The sequence below is a fragment of the Mustela putorius genome, unplaced genomic scaffold, assembly GCF_011764305.1.
Source record: "Mustela putorius furo isolate JIRA1106 unplaced genomic scaffold, ASM1176430v1.1 tig00003893_pilon_pilon_pilon, whole genome shotgun sequence".
In the NCBI taxonomy this organism is placed as follows: Eukaryota; Metazoa; Chordata; class Mammalia; order Carnivora; family Mustelidae; genus Mustela; species Mustela putorius.
The window spans coordinates 511,835-524,722 of NW_025422042.1; the positions used below are offsets into that span (position 1 = coordinate 511,835).

General features: G+C 44.5%; 1 long non-coding RNA gene across 1 annotated transcript; it reads left to right on the forward strand.

Moving 5' to 3' along the window:
• The first annotated feature begins 2,236 nt into the window (after positions 1-2,236).
• On the forward strand, positions 2,237-7,021 carry LOC123388185. The gene is made up of 2 exons (XR_006602748.1): positions 2,237-3,081; positions 6,284-7,021. It is a non-coding gene; the product is annotated as an uncharacterized LOC123388185 (long non-coding RNA).
• The last annotated feature ends 5,867 nt before the right edge of the window (positions 7,022-12,888 follow it).

Genomic DNA, 12,888 nt, shown 5'->3' on the forward strand with positions numbered 1-12,888 from the left:
ATTTGATAACCTAGAAGAAATGATGATTTCCTAGGGAAACAAAATCATCCAAATGATTCAAGAATGGATAATTCAGAAGATGAGTTTCAAGATCAGACAGGTTTGCAGCTGGATAACTGTTATTCTACTGTTAAATGGCAACAGGTAATTTAACAATAATAAGTCAATTCACTTGATGAAGCTGAGCACAATTTTAATACCCAAACCTGAGAGGGAGGAACGGGGAAGCTATTAACAAATCTGGCTTAGGACAGATTAGTTAACAGAAACTGAACTAATGTTAGCAAATAACAGAAGTCAGGCATCTATCAAAGGACTATATCCTGAGACCAACTTGGATTCATTCCAGGAAAATAAAGGGAGCTCAAGACCAGACAATCAATAAGATTTACCTCATCACTAAATTAACTGTGAAAAAACTCTTAAGACCATAGCAATAAATGCATTTGATAAAAAAATAAAGGCACCTGATAAAAGGTGAGCAGCCATTCTTTATAAAAATGAAGATAAAAACAGAAGGACGTTATGCAGGAGGGATTATTAAACGGGAAGCACTAGATCAAGAGGTAGATAAAATGAGCCCATATTTGTCAAACAGTGACAGAGCCCCATGCGTGCGTTGATAGAGGCGAATGAGCTCATGGATGAGCACCAGGCTGTCAACAGGTATTATAGGGACAAAGGCAGCGGTGAGGAGAGGAGAGTCTTAACAACAGGGAAGAAGGTAAAAGGAGGATTGCAGTTAAAAATGGTGCATGATACAAACACATGCAAATAAGACCGGATATTTTCCCGTATATAGTTTTTTAAAACCCTGCACACATTACTGGAACTACCAACTCTTGCTTTCAGCTCCGCAGCCCTCGCGTGCTTTCCCAGTACCAGGATGCAGGGGTAGATCCTCCGTTGGTGACATCCTATGTCATTGTACTCCTCAAGGGACAGGTGAAACAGCGCAGGGGCTGGAGGTCGGAAATCAGGCATCGCTGCGCCCACCCCAGCTCCCTGCTCGCCCAGCCCCCACTCTGAAGCAGCGGGCACTTGGAGCTATTAAGAAGCAGAGATCTGAGCAGTTCTCCAGTTCCCCTGGAGCCATCTGCATCCATCATATTTCCCACAGCTCTCCCCGAGTGTTGGTGCTGGCTCCCCCCGAGTGTTCCCTTAGCTCCTAGCACACCCTTCTTATGAGAGCACCTAGTACTCCCCGTCACAGTGCTCTGTCTGTCACATGCGTCCATTGATCCACTTTGTGCTGGTTGAGGGCTGGAGCCCCCTCCTGTTAACTTCTCAAGTCCGTTTCTATTGCAGCAGCACCTGGCACTTAAGCACCCTGTCAGTACCTGCCAAATGAATGAAATGTACTCAAAACATAGTATGAAGTCTGCGTTCTGAAACTCCTTCTTTTTGAAGCCGTTTGCTATCATTTTCCCAGGCAATTTAAAAAATTTCCAGCCTTGCTGCCAATAACCTGAAGGGGTAAATGAATGCCGGCGTGCCCCATGGGACATGTCACTCTGGATGGTCCTTTGGCAGCAGGGACTTTGATAGCGCTCTTCCAAACCCAGCAGGATGGTGGAATGGGTACGTGGCTGAGTGCCTCCCGGGTCTGACCCTGTGTGACGCCACCCGGTGCCTGCAGCTGCCCTCTGGAAGGTGTTGCTTTTGCGGCAGAGCCGGAGGGCACCAAGCGTGTGTCTGTCTCCAAAGTCCTGGGCACCACATCACAATGCCTTCCTGAGAAGCAGAATCAAGGACAGTTGCTGATCTTCATTCCTTCCCACCAAAGGTATCTCATACACCATCTTTGGAAGTTGGAGCCAGGGGGCGCCTGGGTGGCTCAGTCGGTTAAGTGTCTGCCTTCAGCTCAGGTCATGATCCCAGGGTCCTGGGATCGAGTCCCACACATTTGCCTCCCTGCTCAGCGGGGAGCCTGCTTCTCCTTCTCCCTCTGCCATTCCCCCCACTTGTGCTTTCTGGCTCTCTGTGTGTCAAATAAGTGAATAAAATCTTTTTAAAAAGTTTGGGCCATACTCTTTAGCCATTCTACTTTCCCTGGGGTAATTTGCCACCTCCCTGAATTTACCTGCATCTTTCCCAAAATCTACTTATCTTCCAGCCTTCAGCCTTTGACCATAATGAGTCTATAAATTTTCAATAGACAGTGTGAACTTACACTTGCTAATATTTGCATAACATGCACCTCTTTCGATCTCAAAGAAAAGCTTCGCCACCGCAATGGTCTCTAATCTCCAATTAGGTTCTGTTCCGGGATCCCACTGGAATTCTACGCGCCTGTCCCCTAAGATGCCATAAATTGTGGTCCAGTTTCCCAGCCAGCCAAGGAAAGCACATGGGAAATCTTGCTGAAGTATGAGTAAGAGCCAACGAAAGGGAACATATTTATCTGCCTCGAATGCTGGGACCTGAGGAAAGCAAGTTTCATTACAGACAAATCAGGAAGGAGGTGCAGATTGCTTTTTATGTCACTCTGGAGTGGAGGTCTGCCATTGATCATTAAGGCCATTTCCTGCAATGCACTCACCAAAGTGATACTCACTTCGGAGTGGACAAAACTTAGGAAATGGCCAAGGGGAGCTCTGCTTACACTTTACACTCTCAGCATTTATTTGTATTAATTTCTTTATAGGGCAGTATAGAGACATGAGACCACATTGAAAAAGCAAAGCTTGTCATCCTGTGGCCTTGGGTCAAGAATAGAGATAGTGCTGCTCATGTCAGTTTCAACCTCCAGTGGCCAAGGGTTTGATCTGATGCTCTTTCAAGTTTTCACCATAGCCTTTCTCAAGCTCAATGGCCAATAATCCCACAGGAGATTTTAGGGCCCTCTCAAACTTCTGTTTTGCTATCTCTCCCCAGCCTGCTTCCTCTGCAAAAGTCACCACTTTGCCTGTGCATCTACCACCTCTTAGAGCTTTTGGAATCAGCCACGAATTGCAGTGCTGATTCCTTCCATGACCACATATTGTTTACAGGAAAACTCTTCTTCGTTATGCCTTGCCAGTCAGAGTGACGGTTTCATCCGCAACCTGGACCAGGTTCGGGAATGTTCTACACATAAATGTGAGTAAATGTCTTCTGTATTGAGAAACATGTACATTCTGTAAATGGACTCTATTGAAAAACCAATACATAGGGTACACTTATGTCCTGACCCAGCTGGAAGGAGGCACTTCATTTCCATCTTTCAGAAAATTGGTGTAACACATTGATTTTCATAACAAAGAAAGCAGTTTTGTGTCCTCTACCAAAAGACTGTCATAGTAAGCAATAAATTGCCTCTTTGGAGTGAACAAATTAATAAGATATTTTCTAAATTTCAAAATAACAAAGACAGAACGATGTCTGTAATGCTAAGTGCATCCCCTTAGTTGCAGGACATTGTGTCATGGACCACCTGAGCAATGACACATGGCGGCCGGTAGTCTGATTCACCTGGCAACCCGTTAAAAGAAAGTCTTGCACATGACAAGCTTTCAATAAGACACTGACAAGATGGCCAGGAAGCCAGCCTTAGCTGGCTTTTTCAGGTGTCCAGACATCTAATCAACCTACCTCACCAACTCATCACCATGCTTACTGGAGTAAACCCAATCTCTTCCTTCCCCCCTGGAGATGGGAGAAGAGCCACTCACACGTTTGTATGGAATTCTCATTCCCCCTCGCTCTGTCCCCATATGGCGCTGTCCGTGTAATAAATAAACAAATCTTTATGTTACCCGGAAGGTCCTGGGTCAAAGTATACAACTCGGACAATTTTAGGTCACTACAGCCTTTTGTTTTTCTCTCCACGTTAAGCCTTCTGGGTGACCAACAGCTATCTAAAACTCATGTTGCTGCCATATGCTGTTGTTCTGCTTCATCTTCCCAGTAAAGTTCAGTATTTTTCCCTAAAGTTTGGTTTATCAGTATCTCCAGCATCTATCTCCAGCTCGGGTCACGATCCCAGGTCCTGGGATCAAGTCCCACTCTGGACTTCCTGCTCTGCGGGAAGCCTGCTTCTGCCTCTGCCTCCCATCTCTTATGAATAAATAAAGAAAATTAAAAAAAAAAACATTTCTATCTTCCCACTTTTAAAGATTAATTCTAGGAATTATTGCTATAAATCCAAGTGTCCTATCTCTTTCTTAAAAAGTCTTCTCCAGGGCACCTGGGTGTCTCAGTTGATTAAATGTCTGACTCAAGATTTTGGCTCAAGCCATGATCTCAGGGTCATGGGATTGAGCCCTAGTGAGGCCTCTGTGCTCAATGGGGAGTCTGCTTCTCTCCTTTTCCCTTTGCCCCACCCCCCTACTCACATGTGCACACACGTGCTGTCTCTCTCTCTCTCAATAAATAAATAAACAAATCTTTAAAAAGTCTTCTCCAAAGGGAGTTTGACAAATAGTCCAGTAAGGGGCTGGAAGAAAATATTATAAGTTTTATTCATATTTCATGTCATCCATTTAACTGTTTAGCTTTTGCATTTCATTTATAATGTGCATAATAATTTAGTAGAGTAGTAGAGTCTATAATTTATCAAAAATTTGCTTAAATTGGTGGTATGTATGCAAATATTTTTGTATGTATGTATTTATGTATTTATTTATTTTTGTGAAAGAGAGGTGCACAGTAATAAAAGATCACTGCTCCAGGGACCCAGATATTTCCCCAAGTCCTGTTTCCTTCCATTCCCTCTGTGCTTCATTAGACCCCATTAACACCAATCTTGTCCCTAAAACTCGCCCTCTGCAGCACCAAGTTCGAATGCTTAACTTGGGCCATCACTGCAGGCTGTACCGGGATGACCTTAGGGAAAAGGGTGGTGGGTCTCACGGGTTAGCTGTGTCACCTCCATGAACAGTCCTTTGTTCTGAACAGCTAGTGCAGCCCACGTTTGCAATCACAGGCTCTGGCACCAGAGTGGGCGTAGAGCCCAGCTGGCCCCTCAGTAGCAATATGGCTTTGGGAAAGTTGTGTCATTTCTGGCCCAGACTTAAGGCTCATCCATAACGTGGAGGAGAAGACAGTGTGACCCTCAGTGGGCTGTTGAAAGGATCACGAGATGGTTCGACTCAGATGCTCTGAGGTACCCAGCACACAGTAGGCCCATAGTAGAAAAAAAAGTTGTTCTGTTGATCTTATAGTTACTAGTACTCATACTAACAAAACTGATCATTTGAGATGATTTTCAAGCGAAGTGTCTTCATCTGGATTTCTAAGATTAACCTACTTCAAAATGAATTCTGCTCTACTGTGAAAAACGAGCTAACCAGCAGGTTTCTTCTGCGTCTTTTCTGAACTTTTTAGGATCCTCTCTAGAGAAAGGTTCTAAAGGAAGGCAAAGTGCAGAAATACTCTTGCTTCAAAGGATGTGTAGGAAATGATTAATTTTGCCAAAAAACAGTGCCTTGAACATAAAAGATGTTTGACGAAGCTCACTGTAGACAGTGTATCCCTCCAGGATTCATAAGTTGAAAACTCAATGTCCAAAGGGACATAACTAGGAGATGGGGTCCTTGGGAGATGTTTAGGTCATGAGGGTGGAGTCCTCATGGGCGAGATTAGTGTCTCCATAAGAGAGACCCCACAGAGATACCTCGCCTCCTCCACCTTGGAGGTTATAGGGAGAAGATGATCATCTGTGACCCAGGAAGTGGTCACTTGAACAGACACGGAATCTTCCAGGGTCTTGATCGTAGACTTCCCAGCTTCCAGAACTGAGAGAAATAAGTATGTCTTTAAAGCACCTAGTTTATGGTGCTCTTTTTACATCAGCCCAAACTAAGATAAAGCTTGTCTCTTATACTGAAAAATAACACAAATGTTAACAACAATTAAAAAAAGGAACAATGTGGCCAATGACATGTAATGAACATCATCTCTCCTCTACAGAGCCAAGAGCTTAATTAATTTCGGGCAACTCAGTAGAGTATGATTAAACCAAAGAGCAGTAAGATGTCTAAATGCTCAAGTCCTCTGCCTCCTACTTTTCTGTCAAAACAAAAGAAAAGCCCTAGGCTGGTTTTGGTTGCCACCAAGCACAAAACAGCCAAATTCCAAATTAGAAAGCTCTGGGGTTTAATTGTGGATGTATGGAATTACATAGAAGCTCTCTTTGATCATTCCAAAGGATGTTTCCCTCAAAGGTTACAAATACATCTCAGCCTACCAACCATCTCAGGCCTACCACAAAAATTATATATATATATATATATATATATATATATATATATATATATATATATATACACTTTTAGCATTTTAAAATGTGTCTAAATTTCAGTTTCAGATCCAGTTTTGACTATTGTTATGGGCTTAGTTGGATGCCCCCAGATTCCTACATTGACGTCCTAACACCCAGCATCTCAGAATGTGGCAGTATTCAGAGACAGGATTTTTAAAGAGGTGATAAAGAGAAAACGAGCTCACTGGGGGTGGGCATCAAGCCAACAGGACTGGGGTGCTTACAGGAAGAAGAGATTAGGACACAGTACAGACTGAAGTACAATCGTTTGAAGACAGAGTGGAGAACACAGCAATCTGCAAGCCAAGGAGAGACGTTTGAAGAATCGAACCCTACTGCCACCTTGATCTTGGACTTCCAGCGCCCAGAACCATGAGAAAATAAATTGTATGTTGCCTAAGCCACCCAGCTGTTGATATTTTGTTTACAACAGCCCATGACTCAGAAATTTGAGGACCTCCCCCCCAGACTTTATCCTGAAGTTCTGTTTCAGCTTCAGGGGCTTGTGTAATACTACTGTATCAAGGAGGGAGGCTCCTGCCATTCCCCGCACTGGGTCATTGAGACACTACACAGCTGTCTCCAGGGCTGGCTACATAATTTACAAGCCCCATGCAAAATGAAGATATAGGGCCCTTTGGGCAAAAACAAGGAGGAAGTGTTTGTTAAAGGTACTAAAATAGAAAGCTCATTTCCTCCATCGTCTGTCTTCTGACGTTTTCTGTTTTCTATTTGCATTTAATGTCATTCCAAGCAAATAAAAATTTTAAAATGTGATTATGGGCATGATTCTTGCCATTCATCTTCGCAGGGTGCAAGGTCAGTGTTAAATAATTCACGCAGGGATTCCACAGCTGGGGCACACCCACGTGCCTTCTTCTTATCAGAACCATGGAAATCCTGCACAAGACAGCTCTGCCATCTTTACCTCACCTGGGGACTCACACCTGTTCCACCGACCCTGCCGCCCTTGGCTTCCTGATGAGTAAGGAACTTGACAGGATCAGGAGCCGGGGGCTGCCTTTCTTTCCCTTCTCTCCTAAGTCACCACTTCCAAGGCTTGGCTAACACAGGGAGGTGCCATGAGTGAGAAAGGACAAGACAGGGTTCTGGGCTGTTCACAAGAGGCCGCCGCCTCCTGCCGGTGCTCAGAACAAGCTCTAGTCTGTAGGGAAGGTGAGCTCCGGTTGACTCGGTCATAGACGTCACGTGGTCAGCGAGTCTCGTTGACCACCACTCACGAGGTGTCCATTTCCATGCTGTGCTCACCGGGCAGGGCAAGCAGTACATGCAAATGAGGAGGCAAGGAATGGTGGATACCCACAGTGGGCTGTCCCCTCCGCTATGTATGTGCTCCACTGTCCCACCTGTTATGCCCCAATAATGGGTCCATGATTAAAAGAGTGAGACTGATACAAAACGAAGGTCAAACAAATCTTTATTTCGCACCAAGCATCAAGAATCAAAGTGACCAGCCAGGGCCGCTTTTCTTACAGAGAAGTCGACCTCTCTCTCCTTTACGGACTAGCTTTTAAGGACATAGGCCATGCGGTTGGGCCTGGTCATGCACAGGTGGCCAATGAAATTGTAACACACAGAGAAAGCTGCACAGTGATGCTAGGTGACCAATTGAATTACAACTTACCTTTTAGTAGACATTTGACCTAGCCTATCTCCTTGGTTAGGATTGGCGACCAAAAGACTCACAAAGGGTGGGACCCATACTCCTTGGTAGCTAGGGAGACAGTATGCAACCCTCCACTGATCAGATGTCTTACCTGGCCTGACCCACCCTTGTTATTTCGGTTTTGTTACCTGAGGTTGATTTCCGGGACTTGTTTTTAAGTAAGTCCCCTGGGAGAAGGGTTAAACAACAAGGTTATTGTGTAACCTCAATGGAAGCCTCTGGCTAAAATATAAAAATATAAAATAGGTCCTTACACCACCCACTTCGCTCAAAAAACACAAAGTCAAAAATAAAACTGAGTAATTCCTAGACATTGAGAGAGAAGCACACTGACTTCACCTTAGAACCCTTCTGAGGGCAGTGCTTGGCGGGGGTAGGGGGGTGTGGGTGAGTTGGGGGTGGATAATGGGACCTCTGAGGGTGTGGCCCAAAGGGAAGGACCCTTTGGGAAGGGGCTTTCTGGGGGAGGGGCCCTTCTGGGAGCAGAGTCCTGGGTGGGGGCATTCCCTCTGGGGGCAGGGCTGGGAGCAACCCCAGAAACCTGGCCCACAGAGAAGCTGGTCCTGTCTCTCCCTCTGCCCCCTTTCCCCAGGGACCCCTAGGCTTTGGAGACTAAAGTCAAAATTAAAGCCATATGTCTAAATGTTTCATACTGTGGTTGGGTAGTGTTTTTAACATATTAATTGACTGGTTTTTCTCAGTTTTTGTCAAACCTTTCCCAACTCAAGGCTTTCTCTTAAGCAGCAGCACAAGGCTGGCCCTTCAGTTGGGTCAAGCTGTTTGGTGATTCTCTGTAAAAACCCACCCTCTTGCGCTGCTCAGGAGGGCAGTGTTGCATCCTAGGATAAACATAAATGTATATCAAATGTGTTTACAAATTATATTTATATGTATACATTCAATTCTATGTTTACATATATATGTATAAAATAAAAATTAAAATATTGTTTAAAAGGCAGTTTTGCGGGGCGCCTGGGTGGCTCTGTGGGTTAAAGCCTCTGCCTTCGGCTCAGGTCATGATCCCAGGGTCCTGGGATGGAGCCCCGCATCAGGCTCTCTGCTCAGCGGGGAGCCTGCTTCTCCCTCTCTCTCTGCCCGATTCTCTGCCTACTTGTGATCTCTGTCTGTCAAATTAATAAATAAAATCTTTTAAAAAAATGCTGTTTTGCGGGGAACCTGGGTGGCTCAGTCCTTAAAGCGTCTTTTTTCCACTCAGGTCATGATCTTAGGGTCTTGGTATTGAGGCCCACATTGGGCTCCCTGCTCAGCAGGAAGCCTTCTTCTCCCTCTCCCACTCCCCCTGCTTGTATTCCTGCTCTGTCTCTCTGTCAAATAAATAATTTTTAAAAAAGAAATACTTTATTTAAAAAATATGTGTAAAATGCTATTTTGCCCTCTATCCTGGTAAGATTGAACACATTCCTAACAAGAGATCTTCCTTGACTCCGTGATAAAAATTTAACATTGTCTTAATGAATCCTCACAACATCCGCCTCCCCAACCCTTCTCAGATGTTACACTTAAAGTTCAGTGAAGTCCAAACACTGGGCCTGAGGTAATATACCCAGTATGTGGCCTCTTGGCATAGTCTAGCAGCCCAAATTGGGGGTGAGGGTGTTTGAGTGTCGTTGGCCAGGATGAAAAAGCTGAAAGATGAAAAGAAGGGTAGTCTTGCTTTTTGGCCCAAAAAAAGAGGCTTTAGAAAGAAAGAGACCTGTTGCCCAAAGGATGAGGCTCCCCACTGATCCCGGCTGGGCAGGAGTCAGAGCAGAAGGGAAACTCCCATCACCAAGGAGAATGGGTTTCTCCTTCATACAAAAGCATAGGATCCCTCTCACCTGATATGTTTCTGTCCCATAGTCATCCCCCTGTGCCTGCCCCATAATAGCATTCTCAGGAAATGGCTGAGCGATACATTCAACTTGCAGAATTATAGCAAATAAAGTAATCTTTGACCCATCCTGGGAGCTTCTGATTACTGGCAGGGGCCAAGCCATCCTAGGGCAAGTGCACTCATTTCAAGAACCAGTAAAATGACTCCAAGAGTATCCTAAGGGCTAGTGATCATGACTGGTCCAGAAATATTTCTGGGAGTCCCTTTTAACATCCCTCCCATCATTTCATCTCATCTCCAAGGGAATGGTACTTAGATATTCTGAAAGAAATATGCATGACTAGTAAACTGTGTGTGACCCCTGCCGCCTAATTCATCCCTCACCAGCAATTAACACTGATGGTTTGAAGTATGGCTACTCCCCTGGCAGGGCAAGAGCTGAAGCAGAATGTATGGGGCGAGGCGACTCTTCCCCCTGGATATAAATAATTAAACCCAGTAGCCACCCTTCCTGCCTGGCCACTGTCATTTAGGTATGGCTGATTATCCCTAAATGGGAATGAGATGGGGGGGGGGGGGGGGGGAGGGAAGCAGGTGACGGTCAAAAAAACTACAGTAGCTGCCACTGAGGGTCCAACCTGGCATTAGACTGAGCTCAAGTCCTGATTCCATCATATACGAGCTGTATGAACTTGGAAAACTGAGTTCAACTCTCAAAGCATCTGCTTTGCCCCCCTTTGGAGTGAGAATAGTCAGTAGTATTGACTTCACAGGGCTTATTAGGAGGATTAAATTAGATACTGTTCATTTAGCACAGTTTCTGGCCTATAGAAGGCACACATAAATGTTGATTATCGTTTTTATGGACCTCCAACTTTAAGCCTTCTATAAAGAATCAAATGATATCTCTGAAAAATACTAACTGCCTACAAGGTTGTAGGGAAAGTGGTATCTATGTTGACCTGATTAGAAAAAAGTGGAAAATCTCTCTTGTTTAAGCCTTGTTGAAAATTTTCTAAACTCTGTCTGCTCTTCTGCTTTAGTAATTAGAACAAACGTTGGAGACTCGTGGTTTTCTGATAATTGAGTTGCTCGTTGTAACGCAGGGCAATTAGACATTAGTGTTTATTTAAAAAATTACCGCAAATGAAGATAAATGGTGAGACGTGCACTAAATTTGATGAAAATCCTGACGTGAGTGTTTCTTCTTGGGATTCTCTCTCTCTCTCTTTTTTCTCCTATGATATGAGAGCGGATTACATTCTACTTGGGTGATGGCTCAGGTCAAATGTGTGGTTTTGCAGGTGCCTAGCCTTTCACAGACAATCTTGGAAGAACCATCATTGTCTCTGTAAGAAAACGGAGGGAAAGATGTGATTTTAACACTCAGCCTACAACAGTTCAACAATCTACCAATGTGAATTTAGAAACGCTGAGCAGGTCCCCCTTCTAGTAAGGAATATCTCTCCCGTTTTCTTATAATATCTGAGTTTCTACAACTGAGCAATCTACTCTTTTGTGTAAAACAGCTTCCCAGGATTGTTTCTCCTTTAAACGCAAGTGAACTTTGGGGATGGCACTCAGATCCCTTTATTTTACTAGACAACTGTGGAGCAGGGGTTGGGTGTGTTTCAAGAGGGAAAATATCCACAAGGGGACAGAAAAAGGACATAAATGTACAAAATCCCATTTTCCAAGAATGTAAAAAGCTAACTTCCAGGGGAGCCTGGGTAGCTCAATTGCTAAGCATCTGCCCTTCGACTCAGGTCATGATCCCAGGGGCCTGAGAATCCAGCCCCGCATCGGGCTCCCTTCTCAGAGGAAAAACCTGCTTCTCCCTCTCTCACTCCCCCTGCTTGTATTCCCTATCTCATTGTGTCTCTGTCAAATAAATAAATAAAATCTTAAAAAAAATGCGAACTTCCAATATTTATTTTTTTTCCTTTGCACTAAATATCTCAATGTTCACTTGTTGAAAGCAATTGATTGAAGCCCTTGGAAGAAGTGGTAGATTGAAGTACTCTTCAGAGTTGTTTGTGCTGCTTTGCAGGGGTCTGGCGGCACTAAATTATTTCAAGAAGTATTAATTATCTAAGTCACTCAGAAGAAGCCATTTACCTATTTCATTTTCTTTTTTTGAAGAGAATCTTTTTTTTTAAGATTTTATTTATTTGTCAGAGAGAGAGAGAGGGAGCGAGAGCGAGCACAGGCAGACAGAGTGGCAGGCAGAGACAGAGGGAGAAGCAGGCTCCCTGCCGAGCAAGGAGCCCGATGTGGGACTTGATCCCAGGACGCTGGGATCATGGCCTGAGCCGAAGGCAGCTGCTTAACCAACTGAGCCACCCAGGCGTCCCCCTATTTCATTTTCTGTGGTTCTTGATCCTTCCCCCAAATTCTCACAGGCCTCCGCAGCTGGCACAGAGTCCGCTCCCATAACTATAATCCCTGTCCCATACTCTCACCTCCATCATACATCATACATACCTGATAAAACCCCACCTTGGTAAAAACCCAACCCTCTGTCCACCCTACGTCTGCTCCTGGCAGCTGAAGGTGGTTTGTGAGAAAAGCAACTATGTTGGAAGCTTTCACATTAAGTTTCTTTTTTAAGATTTTATTTATTTATTTGACAGAGAGAGATCACAGTAGGAGAGAGGAAGGGAAGAGATCACAGAGAGAGGAAGGGAAGCAGGCCCCCTGCTGAGCAGAGAGCCCGATGTGGGACTCGATTCCAGGACCCTGAGATCATGACCTGAGCAGAAGGCAGTGGCTTAACCCACTGAGCCACCCAGGCGCCCCTTTCACATTAAATTCTCAGCCACAAATCCAAGTATGTTTCTCTGACTGACAGAATCTCCGCTCTTCTTGTGAAATATTTTGACTATTTCACATCTTCTTTCCTCCAACCTTAAGCCAGGGCTTCTCAACACTGGCCACACTTTTGAATCACCTGGAAGACTTTAAAACACAGGAGTGCCCACCTCCAGAGGATCTGATCTAATTGGTGTAGAACCAATTAGATTAATATCCAATTAGGGTCTGGATATAAGTGTGCTTTTAAAATTCTCCCAGGGATTCTAATGTACAGCCATTTTGTTCAGAGTGAGAACTGAACACCTTCCA